A 23,993-nucleotide genomic window follows, 5' to 3' on the forward strand; every position below is an offset into this window, starting at 1 on the left:
CAGGTTTTTGTACTGCCTGATTATCTCTTGGAATTCGATGAGATTTTTTCGAGGAAAGAGTTTCTTACATCTGGGATTTTTCCAAAAGTTTCTTTTCGGATTATCCTGTGTCCTTTCTTAAATTAGTTCTGGATTTTTTTCGGGGGATTCTTTCAGAAATTCGATCCGGAATCTGAATTCATCAAGAAAATCATTCTGGGTTTAAACCAAGACAACCTCTTGAAATTAATTCAAGAGTTACTTTTAAGATTGATCTGTATTTTCCTTCCGCAATTCTTACAGGAGTTGCTCCAATCTTCAAAATTTCCTACGGGAATTCCTCCAAAATTATTATTTTTTGAAGCCCCTCCAGAAATTTTTTTTCTTTTCTTCCTAGAGCTCCCTCTGGGCAAAACCTTATGTTTGTTCACTTCCGTTGGTACACCATTTCAAATTCAAACCATATTTCTCAACTTCAGAATAGTTCGATCTTCTATGACTACCAAAACGCACTATACTAAGTTTGAAATGCAACCGATGCGTTACTACCGGTGTAGTTATGAATGCCTTAACTCCAGAATGATTTGGATGGCCTAAGGTATCGCCATTGATGTGCAGTTAGTCTTTCATACTCTGATTTATTTATATGGATCTAATGAAATCAGTTCTGGCATGCATACATTAGTTTGATATACTATTACAGGAAAAGGCCTTACAATCACAACTTCAGAGCTTTTATAAGTTGCCTAGAACATCACCAGGTCATGACTAACATCATTTCACGTTTTAATATGTATAGGGTAAGTGCTCCAATTATGGTTATAGTACCAATTATTCGCCATAGTTGATTTTCACCCTTTAACGATGTAAATCAACAAGAAAAAAAATATGGACAACAGATCACGTTCACAAAATTTGGTTGCACTCATTTAAACTCCACATTTTGCTCAAATTATGGTAGGAATAAATCATTTTCCTTAAAATTTCGGCTTCCTTGCACCCTTTTTCGCCATAGTGTACCAGTTATGGCTAATCCCATAAGGAATGCATGCAAATAGTGCGAAAAGGAACCGAAGTTAACAAATGTAGCCATAACTGGTACAGGGTTCCTATCATTGGCACACGCTTTAATAAATACTAAAAGTAGTTTTGGCTCCGTTTCTATATTTTTCCTGTAAAGTATGCTAGCTCAGCTATCTTTCAACATTTTGGTGACATTCGTTGGTCTTCTTGTTATTTTTATACAAATAGTTTTGCTTAGGTAGTGCCATAATTGGTACACTTACCCTATTTGAATGTAATTCTTCAAGTTCAAGTGATTTTAAAAGTAAACATAACTATTTGTATTCAGTAGACAGAGCTCAAAACTTCTGGACGTTTTGGATAACTTGGAGATCTATGTAACAGCTGTATAAGGACACAACTCATTCTATCTAACAGCTACAGCCCAAACAAGGAGTTTTGGGCAATTTTCACTAACATATATCACATTTGCATAGAAATATTACCCGAAATCGAGCGAATAACAAGTGGTGTACACTACACTACATTTGCAGCTACACTCCCGATCTAAAGTTTGGGGTCACCCCGTCAAAAACATGTCATTTTTTTAGGCCCATATCTCCGCCAATTCGCGTCCGATTTCAAAACCGTAGGTTTCATTCAAAAGATAATAAGTCAAAGAAACTTTGAACATGATTTAAAAGAAACTTTTTCAAAAAAATTTGTATGTAAACTTAACCCAAAGTTGCCAAATTTTCTAAAAAATGAATATAAACTTACGGCAGTGTCGCTGGAAATTGGGTCGACCAAATTTTCAGATGAGAGTGGTAATATAACCCTTTTTCTATTAGCTTTCAATTGCTTTTAACAGAACTTAGCTAAAAAATCTAGAAAAAAAGTTATTAATTAAATCAACTTTTCATATCATCGACCAAAAGTTTGGGGTCACCCCTCAATATGATGTATCAGCCAAAAGTTTGGGGTCACTTTCGTAAAACATGGAAAAGTGATTTGATCATATCTTCGTCATCTATGATTCAGTTTTGATTCTTTTTGACTCATTTCAAAGATAATTAACTAAATTTACGTTTGATGTCTTTAACTTAACGTATTGACCGATTTTTGTATATGAAAATGCTATGTAAAGTTAACACATTTCACCACATTTCAAAAAATGAGGCAGCTTTACGTTAAGTTTTAGTATGTAAATTTCAACAAATATGTGTGGTTCAATGTCTATGCAGTAAGTATCATTCATTATGTTTCAAATAAGCCAAGAAGAATTAAAATTGAATGAAAGATGACAAAGATATCAACAAATCACTTTTCCATGTTTTACGATAGTGACCCCAAACTTTTGGTCGATGACATCAAGGATGAATTTACTTAATTACTTTTTTCCTAGATTTTTTAGCTAAGTTCTGTAAAAAGCAGTTGAAAGCTAATAGAAAATGGGTTATATTACCGCTCTCATCTTAAAATTTGGTCGACCCAATTTTAAGCGACACTGCCGTAAGTTTATATTCATTTTTTAGAAAATTTGGCAACTTTGGGTTAAGTTTACATACAAATTTTACTGAAAAAGTTTCTTATAAATCATGTTCAAAGTTTCTTTGACTTATTATCTTTTGAATGAGGCCTAGGGTTTTGAAATCGAACGCAAATTGGCGAAGATATGGGCTTAAAAAATGACATGTTTTTGAGGGGGTGACCCCAAACTTTTGATCGGGAGTGTATATCTCCAAAATGTTCTAGCATAACATAATCTCCATAGGGTATTGGTTCCCTTATTAAGCATGTGGCTCCCATTTCCATCCTACGAAAAACAAGGAATTGGAGCGCTGTTTGTTTTGTTTCTTATTTTTGTATTTTTTGTTAGAACTGAGCACCCATGTAAACACAAAGAACGGAATCAATCGGTGTCGTAATCGCTTGTTTTCGAATAGGATGAATATGGGAGCGTGAGATTACTGATGGCACACATACCCTATATACATATGATAGCACAACTAATCCCCTTGATAGAAACATTTTGTTTTGAAAATCCACCCACTGGGTCAAAAGCTATAAGTATAACTATGCAAAAAAGTTGTTCACATCCTTTAAGGGTTAATTGGTTCTATAAGGCAACTACGAATAGTACGGTCATGTATGCTTATTTATTGTACTCTTATAATTAAAATCTAAATCTGGCAGGAACTACGAAGTTATTCAAAATACTGAAAATACTATGATGCAGTTCATTCCATTTATGTATTGCATTTATTCAAGTTGTGTTCACCAGAACGAAATGGTTCTAGCGCAATACATTTTTGCTCGGGTTTTCATCGTATTACACACACCATACCACATCTACCATTTATGTTCGTATTCGTATAGGCTCCTTCTATGGTTTGTTTTACGATATTAATACATCAATACGTTCATACATCTGCTACAATCTGCTGGACGTTGTAGTACGTACGTACCTTCTCGTAAGCTCACGATATTCTCATTTCTCACGCAAAGCCGAAAACGTAGAACCAATACGGCGAGAACTGACGGACGAAACAGGGTAGAGGAAACCGTACCCGTACCGAGAACGGGGTCTGCTTCTCGTCTGCCACTACATATTGCTATGGTTAGAGTAGTGTCGTGAACAGCGCATACGTACGAGAGTGAGCTGCAAAATCTAAAGAAGGAAGGCGTATGGATCTGCTGCATGCACCTTCTACGCTCTACGATCCATGCGAAGGTATTGACATAGTGATGTGGATACGTTACGATTTTCTGCATGCACTTAGGAAAGCATCTCACAAACAGCACAAGTAACATTTTTCAAAGTGCTGAAATTCGTATGTAAGTTTAGAATATTTTTGTATTCGAAATTCGAATCTTCCACAGTTTTTTCCATGATGTGCCAGATATGTCTCAATAATTAAGGTGAATATATAACGAAGCCACACCTCGAATTTTCGAAAGCACAAATCTGAAGAACCGAATGTCGGTTTGAACTGAAAAGTTGATCGATTGGTTACCCCCTGGTGGTGACCAATCGATCAACTTTTCAGCTCAAACCGACATTCGGTTCTTCAGATTTGTGCTCTTGAAAATTCGAGTTGTGGCTTCGTCATATATTCACCTTAATGGGGCACGTTCGGTGTAGTACTAGATTTGTAGTAATGAGCTGAATTTTAGTATGGTGAGAAGCTCAATTCTCCGTTTCTTCAATAAAACAGTGCAAAAAGCGTGGGTATTATGATTCCTTGCCTAATTTGATGCTGTTTGAGCAAAACTTTGGATAACTATATTGTTTATGTTGCAAGAAATGGAGAAAACAATAACACTGTTACCCGAAGATTTGCTCAAACAGCATCAAATTAGGCAAAGAATAATAATACCCATGCTTTTTGCACCATTTCCTTGCAGAAACGGAGAATTGACCATACTAAAATTCAGCTCATTACTACAAATCTAGTACTTCACCGATCTGTCCTATTGTTGGCTTTCGCGTTCGCAGCCGCATTTTGTCACATCTACTAGAAAAAAAAATAAATGTTGCACATGTTCGTTATGAAATTAGGACAAAAATATGTGAACATATCAGCGACCAACATAAGACAGCGTAAACATATCGATTTTTATCCAAACTTTCTTGCCAATGACCATTTATCATTTGTTTTTCGCGTGGCAGGCACTAAGATACTCAAGGCCCAAGAAAATCAAGGAAATTTGCATAACGAAAAGTTCCAGAATCGATCGGGAATTGATCCCGTCTCCCTCTCCACAGCATGGTCTTGATCAATGTGCACAGTTGCAAATACGCATAAAAGTAAAGACTCATATTTAAAAGTACGGAAACTTATTTATTCGTACAAATAGTACTATACTATTCTGTTATGTACTGTGGACTCCGAGAAACAATTATGTGCAACGTGATTCGCAAAACCTGACATTCCACTTTGTATCCATTGTACATATGTTAGAAATTAATATGATCTAATAAATTGGAACGAGCTCACCACTTATCAAGTTTATAGCATAACTTCGATAATGGCTTTGCTCAGTACGGTTACCGAGATCAGCAACTCAGCACTTGTCAATTTCTTGATTTTGCTTTGGCTGACCAAGCCATGTGGGAAATTACACTGTTGAAAATGCTTTGACATCCATGTGCACAACAGAACATGTGCTCGATGAACAAATTGAGATTTGAAATTATGAAAAGAAATCCACGTACTCCGGTGAGACTCGAACTCACGACTCCCAATTCGCTAGACGGGCGCTTCTATTCCTTCAAGCTACGGAGTCACTCGACTATCTCCGTCGCCAGCAGGCCTAGAACTGAACTCGATTCCACAATCGCACATGGTTATCTTCTTTTCACAATCCAAACCCCCTACGGATGGGATTAGATGAACATCTAACACATTGTCTGTTGTGCACATGTATGTCAAAGCGGGAGAGGAAGTTATTTTTAATTGTCGACAGCTTCGGGCACTGCCTTCCAATCACTTATTGGTATGGCAATTAGTGTGCAGTCGGACTCTCGACGGGTCGGTCCTCGGCCGACCGAATACGGTAAGGGTGACCGTAGCACCTTACAAATGTCAATTTCTTGATTTTGCTTTGGCTGACCAAGCCATGTGGGAAATTACACTGTTGAAAATGCTTTGACATCCATGTGCACAACAGAACATGTGCTCGATGAACAAATTGAGATTTGAAATTATGAAAAGAAATCCACGTACTCCGGTGAGACTCGAACTCACGACTCCCAATTCGCTAGACGGGCGCTTCTATTCCTTCAAGCTACGGAGTCACTCGACTATCTCCGTCGCCAGCAGGCCTAGAACTGAACTCGATTCCACAATCGCACATGGTTATCTTCTTTTCATTCTTTGGATTGTGAAAAGAAGATAACCATGTGCGATTGTGGAATCGAGTTCAGTTCTAGGCCTGCTGGCGACGGAGATAGTCGAGTGACTCCGTAGCTTGAAGGAATAGAAGCGCCCGTCTAGCGAATTGGGAGTCGTGAGTTCGAGTCTCACCGGAGTACGTGGATTTCTTTTCATAATTTCAAATCTCAATTTGTTCATCGAGCACATGTTCTGTTGTGCACATGGATGTCAAAGCATTTTCAACAGTGTAATTTCCCACATGGCTTGGTCAGCCAAAGCAAAATCAAGAAATTGACATTTGTAAGGTGCTACGGTCACCCTTACCGTATTCGGTCGGCCGAGGACCGACCCGTCGAGAGTCCGACTGCACACTAATTGCCATACCAATAAGTGATTGGAAGGCAGTGCCCGAAGCTGTCGACAATTAAAAATAACTTCCTCTCCCGCTTTGACATACATGTGCACAACAGACAATGTGTTAGATGTTCATCTAATCCCATCCGTAGGGGGTTTGGATTGTGAAAAGAAGATAACCATGTGCGATTGTGGAATCGAGTTCAGTTCTAGGCCTGCTGGCGACGGAGATAGTCGAGTGACTCCGTAGCTTGAAGGAATAGAAGCGCCCGTCTAGCGAATTGGGAGTCGTGAGTTCGAGTCTCACCGGAGTACGTGGATTTCTTTTCATAATTTCAAATCTCAATTTGTTCATCGAGCACATGTTCTGTTGTGCACATGGATGTCAAAGCATTTTCAACAGTGCAACTCAGCACTGTTTTTTTTTTCGTATTCTCCTAGTCGCATTCACCCTGTTCAACGCGTTCACCATGTTCGCGTTTTGATAACCAAACGAGCGAGAGTCGTCGCAAAGGTGAACGTGTGAAATTTTCTGTTTCTGCTTAGATCACGCTGTGCTCCGTTCCGTCGCCATCAGTCAGTCAGTCGAGTTGAGTCAGTCAGTGTTGTTCGTCGGCTTTGCAGTCAATCTACGGGCGGCTAGGAAAGTAGTTTATTAGAAGGCAACGACGACGGTCGTGGTAAAGACGGAACCATCCGTCGCGTATTATTCGGAGTGGGTGGGGGGAATAGGTAAATTTCAGTCTCAGCAGCAGCAGCAGAGCACTCGAGTTGGAAGCATTCTAGTAGTGTTGCGTAGTCGAGCGAAACCAGCGAGAAAAGAAAGGCGACGACGACGACGGTGTGAAGGCAGTGTATTTGAGTGATTTTGGCTAATGAAGGAGGTTTTTGCATATTCGATTCGAAGTGACAGAGTGTGAAAGGAAAAGACCCAGCTATTTTTGTGAGGTCGTCGGAGCCACAATGATCGGGCATGAGACAGTTCAGTTCCGGATTCCGATTGGACATTTTGGATATCAGTGAGTGTGCAAGAGATGTGATTTTTTTTTCAATTCAAGAAAATATTTGACAGCGGAGTTGCCACATACAAAGATTATCGAGTGAGATCACTCGGAAATGGAGTAGACATCAATATTCAAATCGATTGATTGCTCGATGGATGTTGTCGATCCGAATCACCGAGTTACCTCGAGTGATTCGAGAAATGATCCCGTAAAGTTTCTCAACCGCAAAGTATATCAATCAAATGTGATCTACTAATGTAACAGTGAAAATAGTGAAACTACGAAAGCTATCGAAACTGGCTGTAGGAGGAAGAAATAGCAATAGTGAATATTTTCCTCGTAAAACTAAGCAAAGAAAAAAAACGAGAAATATCTAGGTGGTGCCGTATGTGTATGTGTGTCTGCATCTCTAATAGTGCCAACCAGTCACAGCAATAGTCGGAGCGCCACCGCCGGAGGCAGTTTTGGGTCCAAATATTACAAGTACTTGCCAGATAGCTTGACAGCTAGTGAGATAGTTCAAGTTTTTAGCAGATATAGTGGCAGTGGTGAGACGTGACCCAGCAATAACAGCGACAACAACTCGTCAGACGGCGAACGAAACGGCCAACAAGTGAGTGTGAACGAACAGTGAGAAGGTTGGGTTCTGAGTTGTATTCGTTTCTTGCACGATACAGATATCCATGACCAGGTAATGGAAAAGGGTATCAATGTGTGCTCGGCTCAAGAACGAAAGCACTTATTGCGAAAAATGTGTGAATGTTTTGCCGGACAGAAACTACGCCTATTGATGGATAAGCCGAGAACAGCTTCGGATTTGTATCTGACGTGCTGTGCGCTAAACCGAGCAGAAAAACGCTTTACACATGATTAATGATCTTGAGATGGCCTTCTGAATGAAACTTGGAGTGCCTGTCTGGGAATAAAACTAGACGCCACGTCCTTCGATTTCGGATTATCGAAATTGGGAAAATCTCTGTAAAGGAAATTCATGGTAGTCCCATAAAAATCGTTGTTTTTCCATTTTGGTGTTATGAATGATTAAGCTCGTTCCATGTTACTATGTTTATTTATTTTTTTCCTGATAGTACTGTTCAAACTCCCGGTCACATTTCAATTTAAAATGATAATGTAGGACATAGCGGTAAAGTCGCTTAAAAAATATTTACGACGAAATGTAGGACCACTGGGGCAAGGGGTCCTATTTTCGATACTTTTCGACATAACTCAGTAAATTTTCCATCAATTTAAATGAAATTGTTGCACACGGCTTATTTCTGTAAATATATCACTGTACATATAAGAGGCTGTTCATAAACCACGTAGACTTTTGGGGGGAGGGGGGTCTGGCCAAACTCTCGGCTCCACACACATTTTCAAATTTTTGTATGGACAAAATTCTACGAGGGGGGAGGGGGAGTCTGAGATGGCCAAATTTTGTTCTACGTGATTTATGAACAGTTTCTAATGAAGTAAATTGTTTTTAAAAGTAATGATTTTAATAAGACCCCGCCACACCTCCTTTCGAGCGATGCTCCCAGGGATTCCCCCTGGGAGTCCCCAGGTATTTCCCAGGTATTAGGAACTTGGCGTTTATCGTAAACTAGAGGTACAGTCTCGATCAACAGTTTTGGATCACCTCTCAAAGACATGTTATTTTTTAGGCCCATATCTCCGCCAATGGGGCACGTTCGGTGTAGTACTAGATTTGTAGTAATGAGCTGAATTTTAGTATGGTGAGAAGGTCAATTCTCTGTTTCTGCAATGAAATGGTGCAAAAAGCATGGGTATTATGATTCCTTGCCTAATTTGATGCTGTTTGAGCAAAACTTTGGATAACTATGTTGTTTATGTTGCAAGAAATGAAGAAAACAACAACACTGTTGCCCAAAGTTTTGCTCAAACAGCATCAAATTAGGCAAGAAATCATAATACCCACGCTTTTTGCACCCTTTCATTGCAGAAACGGAGAATTGACCTTCTCACCATACTAAAATTCAGCTCATTACTACAATTTCAAAACCCTTTGGTCACATTCAAAAGATGATAAGTCATAGAAACTTTGAACATGATTTGAAAAAAAAATCAAATATGTTTGTATGTAAACTTAAGCTTAAGTTACCAAATTTTCTAAAAAATGAATATAAACTTTCGGTAATGTCGCTGGAAATTGTGTATACCAAATTTCAAGATGAGAGCGGTAATAAAACCTATTTTCTATTCGCTTTCATCTGATTTTTGCCGAGCTTAGCTAAAAAATTTAGAAAAAAAGGTATTAAGTAAATTACATCTTGACGTCATTGACCAAAGGTTTGGGGTCACCCCTCAAAATGATATATCGGCCAAAAGTTTGGGATCACTATCGTGAAACATGGAATAGTGATTTGTTGATATCTTTGTCGTCTTTCATTCAATTTAAATTCTTCTTGGTTTATTTGAAACATGATGAATGGTACTTACTGCATAGACATTGAACTACACATATTTACATACTAAAACTTACGTAAAATTGCATTTTTTGAAATGTGTTAACTTTAAGTAACATTGTTATATATAAAAATCGTTGAATACGTTAACTTAAAGACATCAAACGTATATTTAGTTTATTATATTTGAAATGAGCAAATAGAATTAAAATTGAACTAGTCGGCGTTAAGTCAGACCAGACCATCCGTTTTTCAATGATTTTGGAAAATGTCCTGCAAGTACTTAGGTTATCAAATCAAACGCATTATTTTCTGAAATACTATAATTCTTCTATGTAATGATACATCTGCATCAAAATAACATCAAAAAGTTCAGAGTTATCAAATTCCTTCGCTTATCTTCACCTGCCCAAAAAATCGCGTAGTCCACTCTGACTGAACGCCGACCGACTAAAGATGACACAGATATCATCAAATCATTTGTTCATGTTTAACGAAAGGGGTGATCCCAAACTTTTGGTCAATGACGTAAAATTTCTTCAGCGATTCCTTCAGGGATTCCTGTAGAAGATTTTTTCTAGAGATTTATCTGGAGATTCCTACAGGGATTTTTCTAGGCAGTTCTTCAAAAATACCGCTAGGGATACCTTCAGAGCTTTCTCTAGGTATTTCTCCAAGGGTACCTCCAGGAATTTTTGCCAGTATTCCTCCAGGAATACCTCTTGGGGGTTCTCCAGTAATTTCAGCTGGAATATCTTAAACAATGGAGGCGAATGAATTAAAATTAATAAATTTAAAGCCTCAAAAAAAATCTTAAATAAACAGTTCCTGCTGGGGTTTCCATAACATTTTCGCCTGAGATTCCTTCAGCGATTTCTGCAGAAATTGCTTTTAGGAATTTTCCCAGGGATTGCTTTGACTTGATTTGTTTGATCCTCCAGAATTTTTTGCAGACATTACTCTAAAAGTGTCTTTAAAGATCATTTGCGGTTTTCTCCAGCGGTTTCTATATTCTCCGGATTCTCGTAATTCTACGGAAATTTTCTAACGCCTAACGATGTATGCATTAATTCTGAAGTTATTCTAATAAATTTGAAACATAGTTGGAAAATACCAAGTTTTTTCAATGATTTTCTAATAAAGTCATGTGATGCATTGCTCCAATTGAGATAAAATCGTTCAAAAATTTATATGAATATATCTTTTCATGGTTGATGAATAATGGGAAACTAAGATGGTTGTGATTATATCACATTGATTATTATAGGGCTTCGAAGTAGAGCAGCCCTTTATTCATATTTCTCTTTAGGTAATAAAATTTTCTTCAAAAATTTGGTAAACTTTTGCATTAGTTGCACCAAATGTTCACGGAAGATATCCCTACTTCATTCGAAAATATTATGAGGATGGCCATGTTCTATTTCGACATAAATCAACAACGATTAGCATGACATAATTATCAAGTAGAAATTTGCTGTTTTTTACACTTCGGGCAAAAAATTAGGATTATACGCAAATAAATCTATATATATAAAAATGAGTTTGAAGTCCCTTTGAGGCAACAAAACTCAAGAACGGCTGAACCGATCAGGATGACTCTTGCATGGTTTGATTCGTATTCATGGTGGCTGTGTTTATAAGTAAAAAAAATACGAAAATCAACTTGAAAAGTAACAAAATTGAAAAAGAACTGATTTTCTATGAGCTGGGAAGGAAATCAACACGACCGGAATGAAATCAATCTAGAATGCGGTGCTATTTTGAGCTCAACAGTTGTCAAACCACCACAAGACGGCAAGACAAAGTTTGCCGGGACAGCTAGTATGTAATAGGGCACTGCATTGTTTTGATTTTGTATGGGATTTTGACGTTTCTTGGCCTTGTTGTTTACAAAATTTCTATAGGAGTGAAAGAGAAGGAGAGAATTTCATGCAGTCCCCTATAGTTTTCATAGACAAAAACCTTAAAATGGTAAAAATATCGAAAAATATGTCAACACGTTTGTTTTCGGCTATTGCAACCAACGTTCTCACTAACTTTAATAAAACTGCCTTTAACCCTTCAGGATGCGCGCCGTCGTAAAAAGTACAACACTCTCAAAACGCGCGGTGTGGTTTTAGAATTAAACAGGCGCGCATCCTGAAAGGTTAACGGCCTGTAACAATTTTTCTAGCATGATCAAGGGATGCTGTTTGTAAACAAAAATAACAACTTGATTATATTTTGCTTATACATTTTACTAGCTCACTTCGAAAAAAGTTCATATTTTTAATGCTAGTAGAAAACTTGAATGACACATTTGATTGTTTGTTGTTCATATGGTTAAATTGCTATTCGACTAAATGTTTATTCGACTAAACGTACTTTCGACCAAACTTACTTCCGACCTATCGTTATGCTACCAAACGTCATACGATCAAATGTCTTTCGACCAAATGTCCTAAAGCCTTCCTAATAATATTGAACATTAAAAAAATCAAATATTCCATTCAAGTTGGTCCATTGTTGGTAATCACCACACAATCTATCACCTTACGTACATCCTCAATCCATGGATCGCATCACCGACCCTACGGTGACTCCCAGATTTCCCATCCTTTCCGTCTAACAAATACCTTAGTACGTGCTGGTTGTGGAGATGCAGAGGTGCTCTCGGTCTTTAGTACATAGCAACAACCAACACACTAACATTTCTTTTCCTTCCCAACTGAATATTTAGGACGTGGCCGGCGTCGTTATTGGTCAAAAATCTATGACCTGCTTAAATTGCACTTTGAGAATAAGTGGAGTGTCCCAGCCCTTACTCATTTGGATCTCAGTGCAATTGGTACCAGCTCAAGTCAATCACGGAGGAGCAACCATTGACATGTATAATCAGATTTGATAGTTTTTTCAAACGATCCATGAAAAGGAATCGTTTCTTATGTTTTTATGGATCATTTTATGCATCGTTTCAGTCATGGCGCGGTTCATAAAATTCTGATATTTTTAATGTTAAATTTTACGAAGAGAAGGGAGCACTCGACAATGTTTTATGGATCCAAATGATTGCTTTATGGTTTTCTGATATGCCTCTTTGGAATATTGAAAAGTTATCAATGGATCATTTGGCAAATTTTCATGGAAATGCTCAAAGAACACTAAGTTGAAGCAGGGCAGGCCATGTTCCAGTGGAAACGTAGAGCCACAAAGAAGAACTCTATTTTGATTTCGTGCTTAATGGGGCACGTTCGGTGTAGTACTAGATTTGTAGTAATGAGCTGAGTTTTGGTATGGTGAGAAGGTCAGTTCGCTATTTCTGCAATGAAATGATACAAAAAGCGTGGGTATTATAATTCATTGCTTAACCCGGGAACGGTCGCGTCGTGTACTCAGTACACGCACCATGAAAAAAGCCCACTTGTGGTACACAGCGTGTGCGTGATGTCGCTGAGGGTGGCCGAAGACGCGACTGCTCGAGGGTTAATTTGATGCTGTTTGAGCAATACTTTGGATAACTATGTTGTTTATGTTGCAAGAAATGGAGAAAACAACAACAATGTTACCCAAAGTTTTGCTCAAACAGCATCAAATTAGGCATAGAACCATAATACCCACGCTTTTTGCACCATTTCATTGCAAAAACGGAGAATTGACCTTCTCATCATACAAAAATTGAGCTCATTACTACAAATCTTGTGCTTCGCCGATATATCCTATTCTCAGTTTATGCAATGAAATGGTGCAAAAAGCGTGGGTATTATGATTCCTTGCCTAATTTGATGCTGTTTGAGCAAAACTTTGGATAACTATGTTGTTTATGTTGCAAGAAATGGAGAAAACAACAACAATGTTACCCAAAGTTTTGCTCAAACAGCATCAAATTAGGCAAGGAATAATAAGACCCACGCTTTTTTAACCATTTCATTGTAGAAACGTCTCTCTTTTTTAACCATTTCATTGTAGAAATCTTCTCACCATACAAAAAATCAGCTCATTACTTCAATTCTAGTACCGATCGTGCCCTATTCAGCTCATTACTATTAATCTAGTACTTCATTGATTAGGTCCTATTTTAAAAAGCATGCAACGATACCTGTTTTGAGCATAAGTTTCGTTCGGTCCTAGCTTTTTTATCACTGATTACATACTGTACACATCTGCGATTTATCTACGTTATATGAGTTTCAAAACCGACGTAGTTTGTGAAGATTAGTCAATTTCAATGGTATTTCTTTGCATGTTTCTCAAAAACTGCAATCACATCCCGTAACCTACATTCTTTATGCCTTCGAAATGCTAAACAGAGAATTCGTCTTGTCTTCCCGCCTCTAGCGATTTGATTCGATTAAATGGCGACACACCCGAGGCACTCGAAAGTAAACATCGCACTGTTAGTAAACACAATTTATTATTAGGTTAGTCCCCATATATTACCAACAAACCGCTTCTACACCACGTTCCACTAGTTCTGCTCTGTGGGCCACGTTCAGGCCTCATATTTTAAGCGACAAACCGTTGCGTTGGTCACAATAATGCGGGCCGCTTGCAAAATGAACATAAGAAAGCTATCACCACCACTGCCACCTCCATCGCATCGGTCGTCCGTCGTCGGTCGGCCGGTCAGACCAAAGAAAAACGAAAGCGACTTCCCTTCCTTGGCCTGTTGTTTTGATATACCAGCTGCTGTGTCACATTCCGCCACGATGATGATGCCTACTGCTTGCGCTTATCTGCATGGTATTATACCCACTGAGTGAGGGTGGTATCCATTTTCTTACGTCCGACAAAGGCCAGCCGAAGGCAATGAAATATCGCGTAAGCAAAGGATTAACTCAAGTGCGCGCCGCGCCAGCAAGTCTGCCGTAGAATCCGCGCTGATAACGATGAAAGGGAATTTCAAAATCTCTTCCGCAAATTTCGATCCTAGCAGTGACGGAGGCGATAGCGCTAAGCCTTAGCAGCATGTTCGACTGAACTCTAATCAGGGGTTTTTGTTCCATCAAGATCAAGTGGAAAAACTAATTAAAATATAATGAATGATAGGATTTATATCAATTTTTTCTCCTGTCTCATAATCGTGGATATTTTAATCGCTTTCCAACTAATTTCTTCATCACACAATTTATTAGACCCTATTTCAATTTTTGGACCACTCTTGAAAAGCTGTACACGCGCAGTTTATGCACCTCACGTTCCGAAGGTACCTACCCCCATGTGAACTGGGGCGGTCCACTTTTATTCACGGAGGAGTGTAGCCTCCACGGAGCAATTTTGCCTGTGCATTATAAACACTTTCCCACACTGACCTTCCGTGGTGGCGATGGCGGCGGCGTCGCGTTGCGAACAACAAGAATGACCGTCACCGTAACCGAATGATTGGCGGTCGATCGGGTAGAAAAAAAAATCATCTATCGATCCACCTAGCAATGTTTTCAATGTTTTTCAAAGTAACTAAAACAGAAGTATCATCATTTATTTTGAATTGAAAATTTCAAATCAGAACTTATTTTTGCTGTACATTGAACTTTTCGTCTTGTTTTCTGGGCCAATATTGTTTTCGGCAAATCATATCCGGAATCAGATGAATCGGATTCATCAGCTAGGCTCTTTAAGGGTATCCAGATTGTTTCGTTATTAGAATCTCCAGCCAAAAAATATTCGATATCCAAAATTTCATTATTTTTGATACCCTAAAAATAATTGTGTTAGTTCGAAATGCCTGCCCTAAAAGAAATTATCTTCGTTCGATATGCCTGAATTTATTTATTATGAGAAATTTCTGCAGAAACAGAAAAAAATACTGGGGAAAATTTTTCGAAAGAGTTTTTGGCATAACTATAGCAATTATCACTGGTGGATTACTAGGGCAATCCCTTAATACAATAGAATGAAATTCATTGAATTTGTTTGCTCTCAAAAAAAATCTACAATTCTTCCAAAATTTCTGTTACCAATATTATGTGCATTTTTATATTTTATGATCTATGAAGAATACTAGTTTCAAATATGTTTAAAAAATCCTTCACAAATCATTTTCACAGTGATCTACCATATAGTTTGTTCTCTAGAGACACTTTAAAACTGTTGGAATCCTGGAAAAAATTTTAGAAATGCATATCAATCCTTTCAAGAATTCAAGAACCTAAAAAATTTTTGGAGAAAAAATCCTGGGTAATCTCGAAGGAATTTCAAACTAACTTACTAAGAAAATCTTAAACGCCAGCAAGATATTCTTGAAAGTGTTTAACATTACCCTTCGGTATAGTTGCTTCAATAATCTCTTTGAGGATTTTTTTTCTAGTAATCTAATTGAGGAGAAGAACCTGAGTATTTGATACGACATTTCCCCAGAAATTTTGCTAAGCATATTCCAGTATTTTCTCCAGGTATCTTCCCTGGAGGACTCATATTTAAAAATTCTTTCGAGAATGTCTGACTGAGATTTTCCAGCTCAAATTCAATGAGCTCGAATTAGGAAGTCTTCTAACATAATATACATTTATACATAAACTTGTTACCGTTCTATTCAGATTTCTTCAAGTATGTTTTCCAAAGATAGCGCTATAGATTTTGCTACAGCGATTTTGCTGGAATTTTTTAAAGTAATATTTTAGAAAAAAAAATAAAAAATCTGTCGAAATATCTTCAAATTCACTTGTAGAAGGCTAGCAATAATCAAGATGAGCTTCGATAAGCTCTTATCCATTCCAGGCAGTGCATTCGGACCAAGGTTTCTTAAAATTTTCCGAATTTTCAAGACATGGAAAAACTACGTGTTACCTGGAACATTAGAAAGGATTTTGCTAAAAAAACAGTTCCCTTTAAAAAATTGTGGTTGAAAAAAAATCTAATGTTTAAAAAAGTGAAAAGCTAATGTGTCATGTTCGAGGGACATTGCAGGATTTACGTAAGGCGCCGTCCATAAATTACGTAACGCTCTAGATCGAGGGAGAAGTATGGCCAAGCGTTACGGCCCATGCTAAAAATTTAGAATTTTTATACAAAAAAGCGTTACGTTGGGGGGAGGGGGGTTGAAAAATGTCGATTTAATCGTTACGTAATAAATGGATGCTACCTAAGCGTGGAGGAATTTTTTAGATCCCTACATTTATTTTATTTTATTTCATTTTATTTTTCTTTAGCTTCATCTGTTTACGCTTAATGAAGCTTTAATATGAGGAAATGCCTATTTGAGCAGACCAGCAACGTGCGTCTCTCTCAAATAGGCGTAAAAACCTTATTTCTTTTCAAACAATATTACATTAGGTCAACATATAAAACTTAAATCTAGTGTACTGCAGGTGTTCTCGGGATACATCCATATGCAGGAGGCTCGGGGATGACAGCGACAGCAATAAAAAAAAAACATTATGTAACACCGTCAACAAACATAAAAATCACTTGACAGAATCTCACCTGTTTCCCATCGGAAATGTGTTTCTAACTTGCAAACGCCATTTAAAATAGTACTGGAGCAGTTGAAATCGAATAATTGAAAAATTTCGTTGAAACTAGCAGATGCGAAGCGGATTGGTTCATGAAGACCATATTCTGTATGGCGTGGCTCAAGTTGCAGAAAACTACGTTGACGAATGGTTCTCTCCAGAGCGTAAAGATTAAGGCGTTCCAATATTTCAGCTGAGTCTATGTCTCATAGTGCCGCATATGCTAAGAATATGCAAAGAGTCGGTGAAAATAATATGGATACTGTTGCGAACAGAATAAGTAGGGGAGACTTGATCCCTTTTTCTTAATTTACCTGAAACTTTAAGAAAAAAAACACAAAACTAGTTCCGATTTCCGTACAAAATGGCAGGTAAACATCTATTGCAAGTAAATACACAACAGAAGGCCTTCAAATTATTGTTAAAGTTTTCAAAACTGTGTTTTTATTGAGGCATGTCTTATGATGTATTTTTCAAAAATCGGTGACACTTGATCCCCTTTGAGCACATGGTTTATTTAAAGGGAAAATAATTCCAGAGTCTTCTTATTCATTTTCTTTTCGAGTTTTCTCGTATTTTCGATGAATATGGAGTGTTTGAAATTGTAAGATTTCCTTAAATTTTTAAGGATATGCCGTATTTTCAAAATGGGGAGACTTGATCCCCCTTTTCTTGGTTTGTACTAAAGTTATAATTATCTGACACATTTTATCGTTGAATAGACTAGAATTCCTAGTAAATAGAGGCTTCCGAATAGAATTTTATTTTTCACATGTATAATGTGTGTGTAATCCTCGAGGGATCAAGTCTCCCCATGTCACTGTTGTGTATACTAAGCTGAATTAATTAAAATATGTTAACAACAGCCTTATTTGGATAAATAAGTTGGAAAGTATTTTATTTAAACTATGTGCTGTTCAATTTTGATACAATTTGGTTCAATTTTCACAAAGTTATTGAGATTCTTCGGAATCGCCTAAAAGATTTCTAGAGGGCTGAAAACAAACCATCAGCCGTTAAAAAATAATGCAATATAGGGTATTGGTTCTCTTATTAAGCATGTGGCTCCCATTTTCATCCCACGAAAAACAAAGGATTGAAGCGCTGTTTGTTTTGTTTCTTATTTTTGTATTTTTTGTTAGAAGTGAGCACCCATGAGAACAAAAAGAACGGAGTCAATCGGTGCCGTAATCGCTTGTTTTCGAATAGGATGAAAATGGGAGCATGAGATTACTGATGGCACACATACCCTACAATCGAAATCACTTGTAGCCAAAACATAGTCGTTCGTCCAGGAGTAGTTTTGGAAAAAAATATGCTAGAAGAACAATGTTTTTGATTCCGAGCAAATATGGGGGGAACAAGTCTCCCCAGGGATCAAGTCTCCTCAGTCTCCCCTACCGTTATCCGAGGTGAAATTGATCACTTTAAGGCGAAACTGGAAACATTTCCTCATTTTTTTTTGGTTTTTGATTTTTTATTAAATATCGAAGCAATATTTTCAAAATCGGATTTCGTGCACATGTAGAGCATGGATCAAGGTATCTTCTGAATTTTTTTATGGTGGAAAAAGTTTTCCATTTTTGCAGAAACCATTTTTTTGTGAAATAATATTCAAAAATGGTTTCTGCAAAAACGAAAAACATTTTCCACCACGAAAAAAAAATCAGGAGATACCTTGACCCATACTGATCCATTAGCATTAGCATTAGCATTAAGCGAGTCGCACAAATTCGTAGGTGGTACAGTCCTAGACCGCTGTTATGAGGGTTGCCCCCTTCCCGTCTGAACCAAAGCACAAAGATTTGGGACTAATCTCTGACTCTTGGACAAGACTGACGCAATCCTCCAATGGTCGAGCACTGTCCTGGCCTCGTCCTTGCGACTGCTGAGGAATGGGAAAGGCTGGTTAGTTTTGGACTCCTATGAAAAATGTAGACAACTCTACGATCTCTTAGGCCTAGGTGTCACGGGAATTTGGGTGTTGTTAGTGGAAGGGTACTCCAAAGGATACGCTTGGTTAACGTTCAGGCACACCATTGTTAGACTGCTTCGAATCAGTTGTCTGCCCAATTCATCCTCGTCATCTTGTTGGCATTTGGTCGAATTACTAGATTCTTCGGTTGATAATCTGAAATATAAAATAATATTAACATCGCACGTCAAATAAGCTACAAATTAGTGATACGCTCGCCACAGTTACATATTTTAAAAATATTATTTATATCGTACGATACATTACCTGAATCCTTCTGAAATAAAATGTTAATTAGCAGTACATTGAAACACAAATACTACAAAACACAAAAAAAGAGCATCAAACTTTGATCTTGGAATACTTAAAAATACGGTAAATATCAAGATCAAAATTTGATTTGGTAGATCTTACACCGCAACGGACCATTCTAAGGTGATCTACCCACGTTACGGGGTCCCTTGACCCATACTGATCCATGTACACGAAAACCGATTTTGAAAATATTGTTTCGTTATTTTATAAAAAATCAAAAACCAAAAAGTGAGGAAATGGATCCAGTTTCGAATTAAAACAACTTTTGCGGATAACATTAGTAGCAATTCGAATATTGCCAGAAGAATTTCTGTAAAATCAGTACCCGGTGGATCTCCATGAAACTACGTGATGTAAATTTTGTTTAGCAAAATCTGAACCCGTTAAAACTCTTCTAATGTGTTAAAACTTTTACATGTGTTAAAACATTCTCGCTGAAACCAGGCCGCCATTTACATAAAGTCTGGGATTTCAATTTTTTCTTGCTTATTCGCTAGAATATGATGAAAAAGGAAGAAAACCACTTTTGTTGGGTTAAATTAATGGACCTCTCGCTTGGCAAGGGGCTGACAAGGTGACAAAAATTACGATTTTTCATCAAATTACACCTAATTTATCGCATAATATCTCAAAATTCAATGTTGTAACATATACAAAACTTCACTTTTCTATGAAGGGAAAGAATAGGCCTTTCATTTGAAGTTAAACCATTTTTGGCAGCCATCTTGGATTTGGTCGCCATTTTGAATTTTATCATTAAATTGCGATTTTCGCTGTGTTCGCAACCACCGATTTCAAATCCGAACTCATCATTTGAAACCTGAGAGTCTAAGCTTCCTAAACATTCAAAATTTTAGGTGTGCATTGACCGCAACGATGATATATCGATTAAAACGTTAGGCGACCTCCCATTTTCCCATACATTCCGATGCACGCATCTGATCGTGCGATAACGGGATCGATGGAATCGCATGCATGCGTGTGGCGTCTGCAGCAAAGTACTTGGAATAAGCTAATAATAACCACACAATCAACCTTCCCAATGCGTCACATTGGTAACACAGCGTAACAAAAATTAACTTTTGGTCTGTCTCAAGAGTAAATTTATGTGTCTCTGACAGATTTTGGGCCGCTGATTCCCCAGACAACCAATTTGCACGTATATTGAAGTTTATGTTCATGCTATACGTACTTTTATACTGTAAAGTTACATCGCATAAAATGCAGTAAAAGTGCCTTATGCGTACAAAAGTGGAAGGCGCTATACGTGCATTGCCGGGAAAATAATGACGCTATATGACTTGAAGCGATTGGATTATCGAGCCGCACTTCACACTTAGCACCAAACACTACTTATGAAACACACTGATTAAATGTCATGACATTCTAACTCACCTCAGTGCTTGTTGGAATGCACTTGGTTTCCGTGCGCTGTACGTGTTCGGCAGGCTATTTGGAAATCAAAATTATGTGGCATGATTTCCCGCACAGTTACCACTTCTCCTCCTTGCTAGCACCACCCATTGTTAATTATAAGGTCAAAAAAACAAAAATGATGACCTTGTTACTTGTTTTGTAACCATAATGATGACTTTTCACTTTCTTTTAACTTTTTGGCACTCCAACAGCACCTCTTTCATTGTTATCACATATCACATCGCAATATGCCAACGTTAACGATTCTAGCTTATGCGAGTTTGTATGTACATTTGAACGAGTTTATTTTCACTTTTATGCGATATAGTTTGTACACCAATGCGAGTTAAACTGACATAATTAGAAAAGCACCAAGCGAAGTCGTATAATCATCGCAGTACGCAATTATGCGAAGGCAATTGACACTTTGCGAGTTCACTCGAACGCTTTTGCGAATAAGCAAAGTTCGTCGCAACAAAACATCGGAATGTCGTCTACTACGCTGTAGTCATGCATTATAAAAGTTAATTTGCACTCTTATATGATTTTACCAGATACATCGCAGTAAGTTCAAAAAATAACATCAAATGCGATGAAAACTGTCCCTCAGCCGTACATATATGCGATAGTGACTTAAAATAGTACTTTATACGGTGTATAGCGTGCATCCTTATGCGATTCCTGGTTGTCTGGGTCCGAATCCGGGCTCAGATTTGCTCCAACACGTCACACTTTTGAGCTATACATCAATTTATAGTGCAAAATATGCGATTTTGGGCTTTTTTGACCGCAAGCCATTAAGCATGGAAATATTTTTTAAGCAATCAAAAGACAAATAACATCTAAATTAACGACTCATGCAAAATATTTCGTTTTACCAAATTGAATTTGATAGTTTTAAGCGGTTTATGTTAGGTACGATATTTCCCATACAAGTAACCCATCAAAAGTTGCATGCAAGTTTACTTTCTCACATAAAATGCTTAAATCTTTTATATTTGATTCGGTAAAACGAAATATTATGCGTGAGTCGCTAAAATAGATGTTATTTGACCAATTTACCTTTTGATTGCGTAAAAAAAATATGTCCATGCCTAATGGCATGCAGTAAAAAAGCCCAAAATCGCATAAGACACATAAGTTTGTTCTTGAGACAAAAAAATGTTACGCTGTGTAACAGCTCGCTGTCGAAGTGCACGGTTTGAGTCAAAAACGATCCGGATGCACAAGGAGGGTTTACTGTCGGGAACCATTCCTCCAAAGATTACTCCAACACACTTCTATAAAGTTTCGTTGCAGTGATTCCTTCCAGAATTCTTCTAGATATTCCTTCCGAGATTCCTCCCAGGTTTCTTTTGGTTTTTCTACATAAAGTTATCCTGTGATTGCTCCAGAGATTTTTTCCATAATTCTTAAACAAATTCAACTCGCAATTTCTTCTGAAATTTCTCTAGGGATCTTCCTGCATTCTTGGATTCATTTCATTCGGGACATCTGTATAAATTCCTAAATTCCACAAGAGATACCTCCCGACAATCGTAAATTCGTTCCGTTATTTCTTCTGAAATTCATCGAGTGGTTCCATCCAGATATGTATTTCTTTAGGATTTTTTCCCGAGATTTTCTCCACATAAGACATGTAGACGGGCTTGGTGGTGTAGTAGACACATTCTACCGTGACGTTACAACGTTTTGACGCATTCATAGTCAGATTTTCCTCTATAACTCATGAAAACGAGCGTAAACCGCAAAATATTTTTTGATATTCGGATTCCTTGTAAAATTTCTGATATATTTGACCTATTGAACATTTAGTTTTCATTATAAAAACGTGTTCAAAATGCGTATTTGTAGCGTGACGTTACAACGCGCTGGAATCCGACCCTCTCTAACGCGCTACCCACATCTCAAAAAATCTGCTCGGATTTTTATGATATTCTGATTTTTTTTTCCACCATTGAAATTTATTGGTTTGTTCTTCAATTCAATGGAATAAAACATTTAAATTTCGGATTTGTTTTTGAATAATCGACTTTTACATTTCGTGACGTTACAACACCCGTTCAGTTTCAAACAGGGTTCTGCTCGCGTTGTAACGTCACGAAAATGCACATCATGTTAGAATCAGCATAATCAGCCAAATTTACCCGAATTTGTGAATATATCATTGCATTATCTTCACTGCTGCAAGGGAACTTTATTCTATTGAAAATCCGTTTTGTGATAAATGGCTCGGAGGGCCAAGTTATTGCTATCAATAGTATGAATACTCCTTCATGATGGTTAATGACACCGGCACCCATCTTTGGTTTAGTATCACCCATATTCTTCTAGTTTTGTTCCAAAGACTAACGCGCTTTCGCACCGCCAGATATTTAAATTTTTCAGCATATCTCATCACGCCGTTGAGATAAGGCACATTCTACCGTGACGTTACAACGTTTCTACGCATTCGTAGTCAGACTTTTCACTATAATTCATAAAAACGACTGTAAACCTCAAAATATTTTATTATATTCAGATTCCTTGTAAAATTTCCGATAGGTTTGACCTATTTAACATTTAATTTTCATTGGAAAATCTTGTTTAAAATGCGTATTTGTAGCGTGAAGTTACAACGCGCTAGAATTCGACCCCCTCTACCGCGCAACCAACATCTTGAAAAATTTGCTCGGATTTTTATTTTAAACTGAAAATTTCTCCCACCATTGAAATTTATTGGTTTGTTCTTCAATGCAGTGAAATAAAACATATACATTTCGGATTCGTTTTTGGATAATCGACTTTTACATTTCGTGAGGTTACAACGCCCGTTCAGTTTCAAACAGGGTTCTGCTCGCGTTGTAACGTCACGAAAATGCACATCATTTTTGAATCAGAATAATCAGACAAAATTGTCCGAATTTGTGAATATATTATTGCTTTATTTTTACTGTTCCAAGAGCAACTTTATTCTATTAAAAATCCGTTTTGTGATAAATGGCTCGGAGGGCCAAGTTATTGCTATCAGCAGTATTAAAACTCCTTCATGAAGGTTAATGGTACCCATCTTCGGCCTAGTATCACCCATATTCATCTAATATTGTTTCAAAGACTAAACCGTTGATATTCATTACTTCACACCGCCAGATATTTAGATTTTGCAGCATAAAACTAATCACGCCGTCGAATTAAACATTGTTTCGATAATTTATGCAATGTCATTGATTCAATTA

The 23,993-nt window shown here is 37.5% G+C and overlaps 1 protein-coding gene across 7 annotated transcripts in view; it reads left to right on the forward strand.

Annotated features, from left to right (window-relative positions):
• The window catches only part of LOC109433178 (serine/threonine-protein kinase Genghis Khan), a 187,331-nt gene that overhangs the window by 14,715 nt on the left and 148,623 nt on the right, over positions 1-23,993 (forward strand). For 2 of the 7 annotated variants that reach the window (XM_062860823.1, XM_062860819.1), the window contains exon 1: positions 5,944-7,832. The exons of the other annotated variants lie outside the window; for them this stretch is intronic. The gene's annotated coding sequence lies outside the window, so the exon portion shown is untranslated. Of the gene's footprint in view, positions 1-5,943; positions 7,833-23,993 lie in introns of those variants that run through there. 7 annotated transcript variants of the gene reach the window in all.

This window comes from Aedes albopictus, chromosome 3 (assembly GCF_035046485.1).
Source record: "Aedes albopictus strain Foshan chromosome 3, AalbF5, whole genome shotgun sequence".
Taxonomy (NCBI): Eukaryota; Metazoa; Arthropoda; class Insecta; order Diptera; family Culicidae; genus Aedes; species Aedes albopictus.